Source organism: Gopherus evgoodei, chromosome 1 (genome assembly GCF_007399415.2).
Source record: "Gopherus evgoodei ecotype Sinaloan lineage chromosome 1, rGopEvg1_v1.p, whole genome shotgun sequence".
Lineage (NCBI taxonomy): Eukaryota > Metazoa > Chordata > Testudines > Testudinidae > Gopherus > Gopherus evgoodei.
In genome coordinates this window covers 15,331,692-15,350,092 of record NC_044322.1, presented here as the reverse complement: position 1 = coordinate 15,350,092, position 18,401 = coordinate 15,331,692, and the positions used below count along the sequence as shown (strand labels likewise).

Below are 18,401 nucleotides of genomic sequence, written 5' to 3'. Positions count from 1 at the left end.
CATGGCAGGAACCCTTTATCTCCAAACTTGGTTCCCCCAGCTGGTCAGTGGAAAAACATTGGTATTCCAAGATGGAGTCCAGTATCAGGTGACTTGGTCACATGCCCCTATAGGGTCACAGCAGCCATGAATCAGAGGCTGTTTGTTGCATCCTCAGGAAGGCTCCCCCATGGGAGATTAGCTTCTTCTAAGACCTATTGTTCTCCCTAATGGCCCTTCCCAACCAGCCATCTAGACTGATTGCATCCTGCCTAGTGAGCATTTCTCAGGTGTTAACACATTTGTAATAGATGCATAGACAATATTCCTAACTTCAGACACCAAAATGATACATGCATACAAAAAGGATAATCATATTCACTGAATCATAACCTTTTCAATAAAAGCAGCAAAGAGTCCTGTGGCATCTTATAGACTAACAGACGTATTGGAGCATGAGCTTTATCTCCTTTATGGCTTTAACAGAGCAATGTAGAGCCCTGCTGCAGCACTGCCAGAGTGGCAGCTGGTGATCTTTAATGTTGTATGGCTGTATGACTAATTGCTGCTTGCTTGTTGAATTTTATGAAACCCCTGTTTTAGCTGACTTGCCCAGTGGTTCATAGTCAAGCTGGAAGGGCATATCAAGAGGGGTCCTGCAGGCATTGGTCATGGGTCCTGTTCTGTTCAATGTCTTCATCAATGATTTAGATTATGCTATAGAGAGTACCCTTATAAACTTTGTGGATGATACCAAGATGGGAGGGGTTGCAAGTGCTTTGGAGGATAGAATTAGAATCAAAATGATCTGGACAAACTGGAGAAATGGTCTGAAATTAAATAGGTTGAAATTCAATAAGGACAAAGGCTAAATATTCCACTTAGGAGGGAGCAGTCATTTGTGCACATACCACATGGGAAATGATTGCCTAGGACAGAGTACTGCAGAAAGGGATCTGGGAGGTATAGTGGATTGCAGGCTAAGTATGAGTCATCAGTGGAAAACTCTTGGGGTGCGGGAGGACAGAATCATAATTTTGGGATGTATTAGCAGGAGTGTTGTAAGCAAGATACTTTAAGCAATTTTTCCACTCTGATCCATGCCAGTAAAGCCTCATCTGGAGTATTGTGACCAGTTTGGGGCATCACCTTTCAAGAAAGATGTGGACAAATTGGAGAAAGTCCAGAGGAGAGAAAGAAAAATGATTAAAGATCTAGAAAACATGACCCATGAGGAAAGATTGGAAAAAAATGGGTTTGTTTAGTTTGGAGAAGAGAAAACTGAATTGAGACATAAGATTTTAAGTACATACAAGGTTGTTACAAAGAAGAGGGGAAAATAGTGTTCTCATTGTCCTGTCCTCAAAGGTTAAGAAGTAATAGGCTTAAATTGCAGCAAGGGAATTTTAGGTTCGTACATTAGGAAACACTTCCAGTGTTTACCTACCCTGACATTTAGGAACAAATTGCCTATGGAAGTTGTGGAATCTCCATAATTGGAGTTTAAGAACAGATTAGACAAACACCTGTCAGGTATGGTCTAGCTATTACATAGTCTTGTCTTGAGTGGAGGAGACTGGACTAGATGACCTCTTGAGGTCCCTCCTACTCCTACACTTCTATGATTCTAAAAGTTTAGATTGCTAGACAGAACCAGCAACTGTTTTATAACTGATGTATCTGTTACTTGAAGAATCCTCCCTAAAGAAACTGGGATTCTGGGTCTAAAAGTTGTGTTGTGGAAAACCCAGTGCTGGAGCTTTAAGAACATATTAGTCAAATACCTGTCAGGGATGGTCTAGGTATACTTACTCTTGCCTCAGCACAAAGGGGTGGGCCTGATGACCTTTAGAGTTCCCTTCCAGGTCTATATTTTCATGATTGCACAGTACCTGTTCTGTGATTATACAATAAACTCTTCCTCATGATGCAAAGCAATTAACTTAATGGATATATGGGAACCTGCCATTTAAAATTCTGGTGATTCAGGTTTTGTAGGAGTGACAGCATTGCACGGTGTGTTCATAATGTGTGCCCCAGTCACTTACGAAACAATCCAGCTGAAAGGAAGTGTTTTACTACCCTAAACCTATGCTGATGTTTTTGGACCCATGTTTGTTAATCCTAGCTTGTAAAATTCTAGCAAAGCCTGGGAGTAATAATGTATCACACAACATATTTTCACCATGTCCAATTCGAAAAGATGCATTTAGGGAGACTATTTCTCTTTCCTGGTTTGTTTTGAAAGAGACTGTGTAGTGTGTATTACTATCTAATGATGTTATTTAACAATGCCTCCAACTGCTTCCCAAAACAAACAACGCATCCCTGTACCAAGATTACAGCTTTTATCAAATGTCACATCAAGGGTGAGGGGAGGGGTACCAGTTCACTTTCCTCATTCAAATCCATCCTTAAGACTTTCGTCTGTGACTCCCACAACATGAGCTTATCATTCCTAATATTAGCTATTTAGAAAAATACTGGTGATTGGTCGTGTCTCCATCTTGATTGTTCAATCTTCACATCAGTTGTCCCGGCTGTTCTGTCTAATATCAGATTGTAAGCTGTTTGGGGTAGGGGTTGAGTTTTTTCCCCACCTGTTGCCCGGTGCCTATTGCAGCTCTAAGCAATGCAAAATAATGCACCTTGATTAATCCAGCTTGGATGCAGGTAGGTTTTTTTTCTCCTTGTAGAAACACTTCTCTCTGGGGCCTTGTTATTTATTTTATATCAGACAGAATGTCCTAATTTAAAGTGTCACTGATGTGAATAGAAAGGAACATAAAGGCCATACTGGGTCAGACCAAAGGTCCATCTAGCTCAGTACCCTGTCTTCTGACAGTAGCCAATGCCAGATGCCCCAGAGGAAGTGAGCAGAGCAGGTAATCAAGTGATCCATCCCTTGTCGCCCATTCCCAGCTTCTGACGAACAGAGGCTAGGGACACCATCCCTGCCATCCTGCAAATAGCTGTTGATGGACCTATCCTCCCTGAGTTTATCTAGTTCTTTTTTGAACCCTGTTATAGTCTTGGTGTGACATTCCCCTGATGTTATCTGGACCGATGATCATCTAGTCACTCCAATCCTTGATTCTGGGAGCCAGCCTTAACCTGCTCTGCTGTGAGAACCCCCACTGCTGGGCTGTTCACGCACAGCCTCTGGCATGCAAGCTGCTTGGATTGTGCAACTGAATGACACTAGCCAATACCTCTGGTCCCAGACACAACCCTAGGAACCTCCTTCTTGCAGTGTCCAGTTATGCCTGCTGGACGCTGCAAGCTTATAAGAGTTCATCAGTTTAACATAGAAATTGATATGTACCAGGCTTGTTATCCCAAGGGAAGTCTGACACACTTCAGACCAAATGCACTGCTTAAGGTAGAATTAACAAACCAATTTATTAACTACAAAGATAGATTTTTAGTGATTATAAATCAAAGTACAAGTCAGATTTGGTCAAATGAAATAAAAGCAAAACGTATTCTAAGATAATCTTAACACTTTCAGTGCCCTTACAAACTTAGATGCTTCTCACCACAGGCTGGCTGGTTGCCCTTCATGCAGGCTGTCCCTTTTGATCAGTGCTTCAGTCACTTGTTGGTGATGTCTGTAGATGGAGGTGGAAGAGAGAGGAAGAACATGGCAAACGTCTCTCTCTTTCATCATGTTCTTTCTTCCCTCTTGGCTTTGCCCCTTCTCCTTCAGAGTCAGGTGAGCATTACCTCATCGCGGTCCCAAACTGAGCAAGGGGAGGAAGTGGGGGTGACTTGAGTCCAACAGATCCTTTGTTGCTGCCTAGGCCAGCATCCTTTGTTCCTGTGAGACTTGGCTGGGTTTGTCCCATACATGCCCTGATGAAGTGTGAACTGCCCCTCTGCTCTTGGAGAGTTTTTGCCTGGGCCTGTTTTAAGCCACAAGGACACATTTTCAGCCTCATAACTATATACATGAAATTCTCCCTGCCTGCCCTGGCCCGCACCACTCCTGAAAGCGGTCTGCACCACATCCCTGTGGCTCCTGCAGGGGGATGGGGTGGTGGAGGAGCAGAGGGCTCCATGCACTGCCCTCACCTGCAGGCACCTCCCCCTCTGCTCCCATTGGCTGGGAACGGGGAACCATGGCCAGTGGGAGATTTGGGGGTGGTACCCACAGGCAAGGGCAGTGCATGGCAGAGCTGCCTTCCTCACCCCAGCCCCAAGAGCCATTGCCGGACATGCTGGCCACTTCCAGGAGCAGTGCGGGGCTAGAACAGGCAGGGAGCCTGCCTTAGCTCTGCTGCATGCTGCTGCCACTCCAGAGCCACTCAAGGTAAGCGGTGCTGGGCTGGAGGCCACACCCTGTTACCCCTCCTGCACCCCAAACCCAATCCCCAGCCCTGAGCCCCCTGGTGCACCCATCCCGCCCCTGCACTCCAAGCCCTGACCCAGCCCTACGTTCATGGCCCTGCATAGAATCATAGAATCATAACAGCTAATTTAGACCCCATCATTTTATATATATATAGTTGGGATTATGTTTTCCAATGTGTGTTATTTTGCATTTATCAACATTGGATTTCATCTGCCATTTTGTTGCCCAGTCATCCAGTTTAGAGAGATCCTTTTGTAGGTCTTCACAGTCTGCCTGGGACTTACAAAACTACTCAGGATAGTTATCATCTGCAAATTTGGCCACCTCACTGTTTACCCCTTTTTCTAGATCATTTAGGACAAGGTTTCTCAAACGAGTCATGGCTTGTGTAGGGAAATCCCCTGGCAGGCCAGGCGGGTGTATTTACCTGCCCCATCTGCAAGTCTGGCTGATCGCGGCTCCCACTGGCTGCGAATTGCTGCTCTGGGCCAATAGGGGCTGCTGAAGCGGCGGCCAGTAAGTCCCTCGGCGCACGCCGCTTCCAGTAGCTCCCATTGGTCTGGAGCAGCAATCCGCAGCTAATGGGAGCCGTGATCGGCCAGACTTGCAGATGGGGTAGGTAAATACACCCACCTGGCCTGCCAGGGGCTTTCCCTACACAAGTGGTGACCCCTGTTTGAGAAACCCTGATTTAGGAATATGTTGAATAGGACTGGACCCAGTGCAGACCCCTGGGGGACACCACTATTTGCCTGTCTCCATTCTGAAAACTTAACATTTATTCCTACCGTTTGTTTCCTATCTTTTAACCAGTTACTAATCCATGAGAGGACCTTCCCTCTTATCCCGTGACAACTTACTTTGCTTAAGAGCCTTTGATGAGGGACCTTGTCAAAGGCTTTCTGAAAATCTTAAGTACACATATCCACTGGATCCCCCTTGTCCTCATGCTTGTTTACCCCCTCGGAGAATTCTAGTAGATTAGCGAGGCATGATTTCCCTTTACAAAAACTATGCTGACTCTTCCCCAACAAATCGTGTGACAGTTTTGTTCTTTACTATACTTTCAACCAGTTTGCCTGGCACTGAAGTCAGGCTTACTGGCCTGTAATTGCTGGGATCACCTCTGGAGCCCTTTGCAAAAATTGGCATCACATTAGCTGACCTCCAGTCATCTGATACAGAAGCTGATTTAAATGATAGGTTACAGGCCACAGTTAGTAGTTCTGAAACTTCACATTTGAATTCCGTCAGAACTGTTGGGTGAATACCATCTGGTCCTAGTAACTTATTACTGCTTATTTTATCAATTTGTCCCAGAACTTCCCCTACTAACAACTTAATCTGGGACAGTTCCTCAGATTTGTCACCTAAAAAGAATGGCTCAGGTTTGGGAATCTCCCTCACATCCTCAGCTGTGAAGACTGATGCAAATAATTCATTGTTTCTTCGCAATGGCCTTCTTGTGCTTGAGTCCGTTGATCCCACATGTTGTTTAGCAGGCATCCTGCTTCTGATGTACTTAACATTTTTTTTGCTATTACTTTTTGAGTCTTTGGCTAGCTGTTCTTCAAATTCTTTTTTGGCCTTCCTAATTATATTTTTGCACTTCACTTGCTAGAGTTCATGCTCCTTTCTATTTTCCTCACTAGGATTTAACTTCCACTTTTTAAAGGATACCTTTTTTCCTCTCACTTCTTTTACTTTGTTGTTTAGCCCCAGTGGCACCTTTTTGGTTCTCTTACTGTGTTTTTTAATTTGGGATATACATTTAAGTTGAGCCTCTATTATGGTGTCTTTTTAAAAAGTTTCCGTGCAGCTTCCAGGGATTTCACTTTTTGCGCTGTACCTTTTAATTTCTGTTTAACTAACTTCCTCATTTGTGTGTAGTTCCCCTTTCTGAAATTAAATGCTACAGTGTTGGGCTGCTGTGGTGTTTTCCCCACCACAGAGATGTTAAATTTAATTATATTATGGTCACTATTACCAAGCAGTCCAGCTATATTCACCTCTTGGACCAGATCCTGTGCTCCTCTTAGGACTAAACCAGGAATTGCCTCTCTCCTTGTGGGTTCCAGTACTAGCTGCTCCAAGAAGCTGTCATTTAAGGTGTCAAGAAACTTTATCTCTGCATCCCACCCTGAGGTGACATTTACTCAGCCAACATGGGGATAGTTGAAATACCCCATTATTGAGTTTTTATTTTTTTTTCTTTTAATAGCCTCTCTGATCTCCCTGAGCATTTCATAGTCACTATCAACATCCTGGTCAGGTGGTCAGTAATATATCCCTACTGCTATATTCTTTTTATTAGAGCATGGAATTACTAGCCACAGAGATTCTATGATACAGTTTGGTTAATTTAAGATTTTTACTTTATTTGATTCTACGCTTTCTTTCACATATAGTGCCACTCCCCAACCAGCAATACCTGATCTGTCCTTCCAATATATTTTGTGCCCTTGTATTACTGTGTCCCACTGATTATCCTCATTCCACCAAGTTTCTGTGATGCTTATTATAGCAATATCCTCATTTAATACGAGGCACTCTAGTTCATCCATTTTATTATTTAGACTTCTAACATTGGTATATAAGCACTTTAAAAACTTGTTACTTTTTAGCTGTCTGCGATTATATGATGTAATTGAATGGGTGTTTTTTTCATTTGATTGTTTCTCATCAGATCCTACCTTTTATCATTTTCCATCCTCTCCTCCTTTTACAAGGACATAGAGAATCTCCTTTAATAGATCCCTAAGGGATGTCTCTGTCCGAACCATGTGGTCCTCCGCACTTGTTGACCTTCCCCAAGTCCTTAGTTTAAAAATTGCTCAACGGCCTTTTTAAGTGCCAGCCATCTGGTTCCATTTTGGCTTAGGTGGAGCCCATCATTCCTGTATAGGCTCCCTCTTTCCCCAAAGTTTCCCCAGTTCCTAATATTAACCCCCTTCTCCCTACGCCATCGTCTCATCCACTCATTGAGACCCTGCAGTTCTGCCTGTCTAACTGGCCCTGCACGTGGATTTGGAAGCATTTCAGAGAATCCTACCATAGAGGTCTTGGACTTCAATCTCTTACCTAAACAGCCTAAATTTGGCCTCCAGGACCTCTCTCCTATGCTTCACTATGTCGTTGGTACCTACATGTACCATGACTGCCAGCTCCTCCCCAGCACTACACATAAATCTATCTAGATATCTCGAGAGATCCACAATCTTTGCACTAGGCAGGCAAGTCACCATGTGGTTCTCCCAGTCATCGCAAATCCAGCTATCTTCTATTTCTAATGATTGAATTGCCCGTTACTAATACCTGTCTCTTCCTGATAACTGTAGTTTCCTCCCCTGGAGAGGTATCCTCAGTGCGAGAGGATACCACAACATCATCTGAAAGGAGGGTTCCAACTATGGGATCGTTTCCATCTGCTCCAGTTGGATCTTCTCTTTCCCTGAGACTCTCATTCTCCTCAGCAGCACAGAGGCTGTCAGATCTGGGGTGGGACCGTTCTACTGTGTCCCAGAAAGAGAGGTACACAAATTAGACTGTCTCCCTTAGTTCCTCTAGTTCAGCCACTCTGGTCTCCAAAGCCTGTACACAGTCTCAGGGGGCCAGGAGCTTCTTGTGCTGAATGCACACATATGCCACCTGCCCATAGGGCAGGTAATCAGACATGCTGCATTGGGTGCAATAAACTGGATAGCCCCTACTCTGTTGCTGGACTTCTGCCTGCGTTCCCTTTTGACTCATGAAGCTTGTTCCTTTGTTGTTTTGTTTTTTATCAGGGAGTATTTTTGGCTTTAAGTGTAAAGAACGTTAAGTGTATGTAGCCACCCTCACACGCCTTCTGTAAACTCCCTCACAAAACTCCCCTGTAGGCTGCTCCTGTTATGTATATCACCGTATATTTCAGTCAAGCAGCAAGCACAATGCAAACACACCAAACACACCACAGGCAACAAACTTACCCCAAGGGTCAAGTAATCTTTCCTCCTTCACCTGAAGAGCTCCCTCGCAAAACTCCCCTGTTAGCTGCTCCTATTCGCTAGCTCATGAAAACTGCTCATGTATTGGGACAGTGCTTTACCGCAATTTTACACTTTTATTTGGTTCTCTGCAGCACAAACCTGTCCGTTGCTCGAAGATCGATGTGGTGGGGAGTGCTGTGAAGGGAGTGAGAGAGTATGTCTATGCTGCGGCTTGTGTTAGCTGACTTGGGCTCGTGGGGATCGGGCTGCTGGGCTATAAAATTGCAGTGGAGGTGTTTGGGCTCCGGCTGGCAACTGCACTCTCAAACCCCATGAGGGTATTTCATTGCAGTGTAGACACACCCAGAGTGTGATCTTACTGTGATTTCCACAGGGTTTTTACCTTAAATAATTAAAACCCAATTTTATTCTGACACTGCCTTAGGTGGCATGGATATCTATGCTTTTAATCAGACAGCCAAGGCTGCTTCAAAGGAGCGGGGAGTTTGTCAAAGCATGTAACCCAGATTGTCTTTCATTCTCTAAGACCTTCACTGTGTTGCCATTTACATTTTAACCGTTTATTTTGATTTTCTATAAAAATAGCCCTGCATTATGTTCTGCTCACTGGGTGACTTGTTTTTAACAGAGGCTAACGTGAATAGCGTTTGCTGCTTTCCTATAGTTTCCTCTGGGTATTTTTCAGTATTTTTCAGCCTGTTGTTTTCCAGGCAGTTTGTCTAAGCTGTGACACAGGACAATAGCAGAGTTCCTCTCCAAGATTTCCCTTTTGAGTGTTTCTAATCACAAATGAGACAAATGGGTGCTAGAAGCAGGTGATTCATTTAAACAACAACCACCTATTCAGAACAAGTATCAAGGCTACGACAAAATAAAACAAGCCCTAGTGAAGCAAGTGAAAGTATAATAACTTGCTCTTCTCGGCAAAGAAGACACACTAGCAGTCTGCTTACAGTGGTACAGTCACAGTTGACGAGGTGCTTCCTCGCTAAGTCCCTGTTCTCAGGGTTCTTCGAGTGCTTGCTCATATCGATTCCAATTAGGTGTGCATGTGCCGCATGCACATTCGTTGGAAGATTTTTACCCTAGCAACACTCTGTGGGTCGGCTGGGCGCCCCCTGGTGTGGCGCTGCTATGGCACCGAGTATATACCCCTGCTGACCCATCCGCTCCTCAGTTCCTTCTTACCACCCATGTCAGTTGTTGGAACAGTGGAGCGTGGCTTAGCTGATCTCCACCTCCCTAGCTATTCACTCGTTCTAATACTTACTCTGTATATAGTTTATTCTCTATAGTTCTAGTTAATACTTTTAATACCTTTTTGTAAACGTAGTTAGTGTATATAGTTCAGAGGGTTGGGGATTAGCCCTTTCCCTCACCCAGTGCCCAGGCCCATGCTTGGCTCACCGGGTTTCAAACTGTGCTCGGCTTGCCGCAGGCCGATGCCCACAGGAGACCCTCATGACTCCTGTCTCAAGTGCTTGGGGGAATCCCACCTTGCAGACAAGTGCTTGATCTGCAAATCCTTCAAGCCACGGACAAAAAAGGAGTGGGACTTTCACCTCAAGCAGCTCCTAATGGAGGCAACCCTCACTCCTCCACCTTTGGCACCGGGCGCCAGTCAGTCCGCACCGTGGAGAAGTGCCTCGTCGGCACTGAAGTGCACCGGCACCACAAAGGCATCTCGGCACCAACTGGCACCGGCCCAGAAACCTGCCCGGCACTGCTCCCTCTCCCCACGAGCCAAGAAGCTGAAAGCTCCTGCGGCTTCACTATCTGCACCGCAGTCTCAGCAGCAGCCTAAGTCGAGCTGCCTGGCACCAGTAGCTGCTGCAGCACCGACAATCTCAGCACCGTTGATTCCGGCCTCGCAAGGCCATCGAGTCCGGTGCCTATCAGCTCCCCAGCGCATGCCTCGGTAGAGCTCATCGTTCCCACCACACCAGAGACATTCTCTACGGCGAGGGAACTGATTGCATTAACAGAGCCCACCCTGCCTCATCCCCCGGCACCGCCGGTGCTGGTTATTCAATCAACAGGCAAGCCTGCCATGGTAAGACTGTCCTCGATCGGCACTACCGAGAGGCACCACTCAAGATTGAGGTCCCGCCAGCATTCTCGATCTCGGCACCGATCCCATTCCCAACGCCGCTCGCAGTCCCGGTACTGATCTCCATCTCAGTACCGGTTGTACTCGCGGCACCACTCGAAATCCCGCTCTCCGGCCCGATACTCCATCCGCCGATCCAGCTCCCGGCACCGTTCCCGCTGCAGCCGCTCGCATCATAGAGCTTCAAGATCCCGGTCAACCTCCCAGCACCGCGCCGGTCGCAGTCCCAGTCCTACTCCCGGTACCGGTATGGAACCCAGTACCACTCTCCGGTGCAGCACGGAGAACAGTTTTCTGGACGCAGGGCTCCTCCCCAAGCAGTCTCCGCTCCGCCATGGCCATCGGCGCATGCGTCTGTCTCATCGCATGCCGATAGTGCCTCCTGTGGGGATTCGGACGTACACAGCCGAGTTCTACATGAGGCTCCAGGTCCAGACCAAGGTCCTCCACAGTGGTCCTTTTGGACACCTTGGGCATATCACCAGGCCCAAGGTGAACCCACGGTACCATCACGCTCCGCCCCGTTGGAACATCACGCACCGGAGGCCACTGTTAGCCACCCCCCTCCAGCGGGTACAGATGGCTCTCCTTTGGCACCAGACCCTCAGGTCCTCCCAGACCCTGATGTGCCTCCTGACCACGAGTCCATACATGAGCCACTCGTCCCTGGTCTGTCATCTTCCTCTTCCCCAGATAAGGCGGTAGCCAGGACATCCTCTTCGGGCCCGCCCCCTATTGACCTCTGAGCTCACCAGGACCTTCTGAGGCAAGTCGCCTTAAATATCAATCTACAGGAAGAGGAAGTCCCTGAGGTTGAAGACCCTGTGATAGACATCCTGTCGGCAGATGCGCCAACTCGTGTGGCTTTACCATTCATCCGCTCCATTCAAGCCAAAGCGGACACCATCTGGCGATCCCTGGCGTCTATCTCTCCCATGGCCAGAGGGGTGGAACGAAAGTACATGGTGCCCTCCAAGGGGTATGAGTACTTATATACCCATCCTTCCCCATGCTCTCTGGTGGTCCAATCCGTGAATGAGCGGGAACGCCATGGCCAGCAAGCCCCCGCCCCAAAATCAAGGGAGGCTAGATGTATGGACCTGTTGGGATGTCAAGTCTACTCTGCGGGGGGCCTCCGACTCAGGGTGGCAAACCAACAGGCCCTGCTTAGCAGATATAATTATAATACTTGGCAGGCGGTGGGCAAATTCACTGAACTGGTCCCACAGGACTCCTGCCAGGAATTCCAGCCCTTCTGGAGGAAGGAAAGAAAGTTGCATGGACCTCCCTCCAGGCCTCACTCAATGCTGCTGATTCGGCAGCCAGAACTGTGGCCTCCAGAATCACGATGAGACAGATATCGTGGCTGCAAGTGTCAGGCCTACCTCCTGAACTGCAGCACACCATCCAAGACCTGCCATTTGAAGGCCAGGGCCTCTTCTCTCAGAAAACGGACCCTAGGCTGCAGAGTCTCAAGGACAATCGGGTGATTATGCATTCCCAGCGCCCTTACTCCCCCACCCAGGCCACAACAAGACTTTGGCAGAAGGCGCGGTCGTGGTAACCGCAGACGGCAGTCTGGACCCCACGGGGGCCACAATAACGGTCCCGCCAAACCAACGACGGGCCCCAAACTGAACTTTTGAAGGTGCGCCCGAGAGCAGAGCACCAGTCCTTCCCCAGGATCCTTTTCAGTTTTGCAACCGCCTTTCCTCCTTCCTCCTTGCGTGGACCCAATTAACCTTGGATTGTTGGGTCCCACGCACGGTAGAATTTGGATACCACCTCCAATTCATTTCACCCCCTCCCTTCCACTCCCCTTCTCCATCCCTCTTCAGGGACCCTCTCACGAGCAATTCCTCTGGCAAGAGATTCGAACGCTCCTCTCGATCGGAGCTATAGAGGAGGTACCAGAGGAGTTAAGAGGCAAGGGTTTTTATTCCCGATATTCCTAATCCCCAAGGCAAAAGGAGGCCTCCGGCCTATCCTGGACCTACGAGGACTCAACATGTACATGAAAAAGTTGAAGTTCCACATGGTATCCCTGGGGACCATCATCCCATCCCTGGATCCCGGAGACTGGTACGCTGCTCTCGACATGAAGGACGCATATTTCCACATCATTTACCCTCCGCACAGACGGTACCTACGGTTTATCGTGAACTGCCAACATTTTCAATTTGCGGTCCTTCCGTTTGGCCTCTCTACAGCCCCTCGTGTGTTCACGAAGTGTATGGCTGTAGTGGCCGCCTCTCTCCGTCGTCGTCGAATAGATGTCTTTCCTTACCTAGACGACTGGCTTATTCGAGGGACCTCCGAGGCCCAAGTCACCAGGCATGTGGCCATCGTCAAGGACCTATTCAGCTGATTAGGCCTGATGATCAATCTAGAAAAATCTACTCTAGTGCCCACACAAAGAATAGAGTTTATTGGGGCCATTCTAGATTCCAAACTCGCAAGAGCCTGCTTACCACTACCCCGATTTCAGGCAATAGTTTCAATTATAAATAGCCTCCAAGGCTTTTCAACGACCTTGGCTCGCAACTGTCTCAGCCTCCTCGGTCACATGGCCTCATGCACCTTTGTAACCAAGCATGCCAAACTACGCCTGCGTCCCCTTCAAACCTGGCTCTCCTCAGTTTACCGCCCAGGCAGAGATGCCATAGACATGGTGGTCACCATTCCTCAGAGCATTCTACACTCCCTCGACTGGTGGCTAACACCCTCCCTGGTGTGCGCAGGACTGCCGTTCCATCCGATGCAGCCTTCAGTGTCCCTAACAACGGATGCGTCATCTCTCGGCTGGGGGGCTCACCTAGGCCATCTTTACAAGCAAGGTCTCCGGTCATCTCGAGAGCTGGCGCTGCACATAAGCGTCCGAGAGCTGAGAGCAGTCCGCCTGGCACGTTCCAGCAACATCTGCAGGGTCATTGTATTTTATTGCTTACGGACAACACAACAGCGATGCACTATATAAACAAGCAGGGAGGGACTCGATCCTCCCCCCTTTGTCAGGAGGCGATCCAACTGTGGGAATTTTGCATAGCCCACTCAATAGACCTTGTGGCATCTATTGTGGGAGCTGTGGGGTTTGGAACACTCTGGCAGATCAACTCAGCAGATCTTTTCTGTCTCACGAGTGGTCGATTCATCCGGACATTATACATTCTGTTTCCCGGAAATGGGGCTTTCCCCACATAGATCTCTTCACTTCTAGCGAGAGCAGGAAATGCCAGAGGTTCTGCTCCTTCCAAGGTCTCACCCCGGGCTCGATATCGGATACCTTCCTAATCTCATGGAAGAGCTTTATGCCTTTCCCCCCTTCCCACTGGTGCACAAGTTTCTCCTAAAGCTCCGCAGGGACAAGGCTCGCCTGATCCTGGTTGCCCCTGCGTGGCCCCGACAACACTGGTACATCACGTTGCTCTACCTCTCGATAGCCGACCCAATCTCTCTGCCTCTTCATCAAGATCTTATAACTCAAGACCACGGCAGGCTTCACCACCCAGACCTGCAATCCCTTCATCTCACAATGTGGCTCCTGCATGGTTAACCCAATCAGAGTTACGCTGCTCTGCCCAAGTGCAAGAAATACTCCTGAGTAGCAGAAAACCTTCCACTCGGTCTACATACTTGGCCAAGTGGAAGCGATTTTCCTGCTGGTGTCAAGCACTGAATGCCACACCCACGGAGGTTCCCATCCCCACTATACTGGACTACCTCTGGTATCTTAAACAGCAAGGTCTCGCTACCTCTTCATTGCGAGTGCACTTGGCGGCTGTTTCTACTTTCCACCCAGGAGAAGATAGTTATTCTGTCTTCTCCCACCCTATGGTTTCGAGGTTCCTCAAGAGTCTGGAGCATCTGTACCCCCTAGTATGTTGCCCCGCCCCTTCCTGGGACCTCAACCTGGTCCTGACGAGGCTTATGTCTCCTCCATTCGAGCCATTGGTAACCTGCTTGCTCCTGTATCTGTCATGGAAAACAGCCTTTGTTGTAGCCATCACGTCGGCTAGAAGAGTCTCTGAGATTCGGTCTCTGATGGTGGACCCACTGTATACGGTGTTCCACAAATACAAGGTGCAGTTGCGTCCACATCCAGCATTCCTCCCCAAAATAGTTTCAGCCTTCCATCTCAATCAAGACACATTCCTCTCGGTCTTCTTTCCCAAACCGCATGCATCCCGTCGGGAGCAACGGTTACATTCCCTCGACGTCTGTAGGGCGCTCGCCTTTTATATTGACCGGACGAAGCCCTTCCGCAAAACGCCCCAACTCTTCGTTGCAGTGGCAGACCAGATGAAAGGCCTACCCATCTCTTTTCAGAGGATTTCGTCCTGGGTAACGGCGTGCATCCGTATTTGCTATGATCTAGCTCATGTTTCTCCGGGTCATATTACCGCACATTCTACCAGGGCTCAGGCCTTGTTGGCTGCCTTCTTAGCTCAAGTACTATCCAGGAGATATGTCGAGCAGCTACTTGGTCTTCAGTGCACACTTTTGCTTCCCATTATGCCTTGGTGCAACAATCCAGAAATGATGCAGCCTTGGGCTCAGCGGTTCTGCATTCTGCAGTATCTCACTCCAACCCCACTGCCTAGGTAAGGCTTGGTATTCACCTAATTGGAATCGATATGAGCAAGCACTCGAAGAAAAGACGGTCACTCACCTTTGTAACTGTTGTTCTTTGAGATGTGTTGCTCGTATCCATTCCAAAACCCGCCCTCCTTCCCCACTGTCGGAGTAGCCGGCAAGAAGGAACTGAGGAGCGGATGGGTCAGCCGGGATATATACTCGGTGCCATCGCGGCGCCACGCCAGGGGGCACTCAGCCGACCCACCGAGTGTTGCTAGGGTAAAAATCTTCCGACGAACATGTACGCAGCGTGTGCACACCTAATTGGAATGGATATGAGCAACACATCTCGAAGAACAACAGTTACAAAGGTGAGTAACCGTCTTTTTTCTGAAAAAATTTGGTTGTAAATTCCGGTGCCTCTCCTGTGTTAGAGTAACCACTGGGGTAAATTAATACTGTTCCCTGCCATATGACAAGGTATTAACCCTGTCTTGGGTCAAGGAGCTGGGCCAGGAAGTACAGTCATATCTTAACAGTTCTCCTGTATGTCATGCTATTATAGACTGATTTCCTTTTGGCACTTCATAAAATGATTTAATTTCCTAATCTAACCTTGGAAAATTAATTTAAGGTCTTAAATAAGACTTTAGCTTATCCTTATTGCCATAAGGGCAGACATAACTATGCACAAACACAATAGGAGTCCAGCCTTCTAGACTGTTTTTAAAAAATTGAAGCTGAGAGGAGGAAATTGAACAGTAAAATCACTGAGATTTTATAAACTTTTTAAAACCAAAAAATGAAAGGCAAATGCAGTTATTTATCATAACTACTTTGCACTTATTAGCACTTTAACATTATCTAATTGTCCTTGAGTATTTCAAGGTTATTAGAAAAGTTCATGATCCAGTGCAGTAATAGATGGAAATATATCCCAGTTCACCCCTTCTGGTAAATGGCACCCAACTTTTCTCATTCAAACAGATCATACTTGGGATTTAACTCTATTATTTAATCAATGGCATCTTCTACAAGTATCAGCATTCTGAAAAGAATACAACACCCATTGAAAAAAAAATTGGTGCACAAGTTGAAGCCCACTAACTTAAAATGGAAAATTAACTAAAAAAGCAACGTTTCAGTATTGCCAGCTCTTGTGACTGTTTTTTTTTCTGTCGTGACTCTAGCAAATTTGGGGTGTTTCATTACCTGTCTCATGAAGATGTGTTCACGTGTGGCCAGCTCATGAATTTTCCCTTATTCAGTGTGGCCGCTATCTCATATTATTACCAATGGATCACTTCACCTCTTCCCTAAAGTCTGTCTCAGCAGTTCTCAAACTGAGTCAGGACCGCAAAGTGGGGTCACAATCCCCTTTGAATGGGGTCCCCAGGGCTGTCTTAGACTTGCTGGGGCCTGGGGCTGAAGCCCAGGAGCTTTGGCCCTGAGTGGCAGGGCTCGGGTTGCAGGCCCCCTGCCTGCTGAAACCCCACCTGAAGCCCCTTGAGCTTCAGCTTTGGCCCCGCCTGCTTTGGCCCCCCAACTTGGGGCAGAGGGGCTCGGGTGGGCAGAGTCACCGAGAGCAGGTTCAGGCCCTGGTGAAAAAAAAATTTTGGGCCTCCCAGCAAGGGTTGACCAGCTAAACAGGGCCAGGGAAACTGGGCCCCCTTCCTGACCACTGGAGCACGGTAATTTGTGTCCGCTTCCCCCCTACTCTCGGCCCTGGGGTGGGCTGAGGCTTCAGTCCCCCCTCCGGGGGCCAAGAAGTAATTTTTGTTGTCAAAGGGGGTTGCGGTGCAATGAATTTTGAGAACCCAATGTCTATCTGCATCTGGAAGTGAGGCTGCCCCAATAAAGTCCCACAGTTTGGCAGCCACTTTGTCCATGGGCATAGCTTCAGTCTGGTTCAGGGGGCTGAGTGGGACACAGGGACTGTGAGGATTAGCCAGCAGAGAGACTGTGCAAGGTAGATGGGGGAAGAATGAGTGGAGCAGGAGGTCTATTTAGGAGTTCAGGGGAATGTGGAGGTGGTGGGGAGGTTGAGGAGTATGCAGAGGACAGTGTAAGAGTTGGGGGAGGGATAGCTCAATGGTTTGAGCATTGGCCTGCTAAACCCAGGGTTGTGAGTTCAATCCTTGAGGGGGCCACTTAGGGATCTGGAGGAAAAATCTGTACTTAGTCCTGCTAGTGAAGGCAGGGGGCTGGACTTGACCTTTCAAGGTCCCTTCCAGTGCTAGGAGATTGGTATATCTCTAATTATCATCATCAGATGGTGGGGATAGAGTGGCAACTCCTTCTGCCTGGGGGTAGGTGGGTAAGTGGGGGACCCCTCTGAGAAGCCAGGGTGGGCAGTGTTGCCAACTCTCATTAATTGATCTTCAGTCCCAGGATTTTGGAGCCCACCGTGGGAACTGTCATGATGACCCAAGACGCATCCGTGATTCAATCCCATGATTTTCAGGGCTCGGCACATGGGCAGAACTCTGTGCAAGAGCCTTGGGGCTGAGGACACAGACCTGGCCTGTCTTCATGTGTGCCCTGTAGCAGAGAGAAGGTCCTGGGGTAGCAGGAAGAAGGCGGGTGGGGAGCCGGGACAGTAGTGCTGCTGTATAGAGATGTCCCAGGGCAGCCGGAGGTAGAGAAGTGTTGCTGCTGCATCAAAACTGCTTGAGGAAATGGATGGCAGTTCCCATCTTCGGGGTCAGGAGAGGGTATAGGGGCTACAACTGAGCAGCCAGGGCGAGGTGTGTTTGTACGCATTAAAGGTTGATATTTCAACCTGAAATTCTCTCATGTGCACACGCATTGGCAAGGGAATAGAAGGGAGTTAAAAAGTCAACAACAAAAAAAGATTAAAACCATTTGATTATTTTTTTAAATGGTGGTTTTTGATCTTGAGGTTGGCAATACTCAAGTTTTAAGGGTAGATTTAAACAAAACCAAATTGGCACTGAGAAGGGAGAGAATTTCACCAAACAATGGGTGACACAAGGTGGCACTTGATCCTTTATGTGAACAAGAATGAAAGTATAAGCAATCTCAAAATGGAAGTACAGTGTGAAATCCTAGCTATTGTAATATAAAAGCTTGATTTCTACCTAGCTTTTATTCCCTTTCCCTCTTCCTCCCCTCATAAAAGGTAAATTGCATTTTATTTTCTTAACTACTGATGTGTCTTGTTGGCATAGACTTGGGGATGGTATTTATTATTTGTATTATGGTAGTACCCAGAAGCCCTAAACAAGAGTGGGGCTGAGTTGGGCTTGATGCTCTACATATACATCTCTACCCTGAAGAGTTTGACAGTGGTCCCCAAACTGTGGGACCCACACCCTGGAGGGGTGTAGAGGAACATCGGGGGAGAAGGCCACACCGGGCCTGGGCCAGCTCC

The 18,401-nt window shown here is 47.8% G+C and overlaps 1 protein-coding gene and 1 long non-coding RNA gene across 4 annotated transcripts in view; both read left to right on the top strand.

Annotated features, from left to right (window-relative positions):
- Nucleotides 1–18,401, top strand: part of PRCP (prolylcarboxypeptidase) — a 76,947-nt gene that overhangs the window by 14,258 nt on the left and 44,288 nt on the right. The window lies entirely within an intron of this gene.
- On the top strand, nucleotides 5,734–10,623 carry LOC115649460. The gene is made up of 3 exons (XR_003999822.1): nucleotides 5,734–5,810; nucleotides 7,149–7,154; nucleotides 10,612–10,623. It is a non-coding gene; the product is annotated as an uncharacterized LOC115649460 (long non-coding RNA).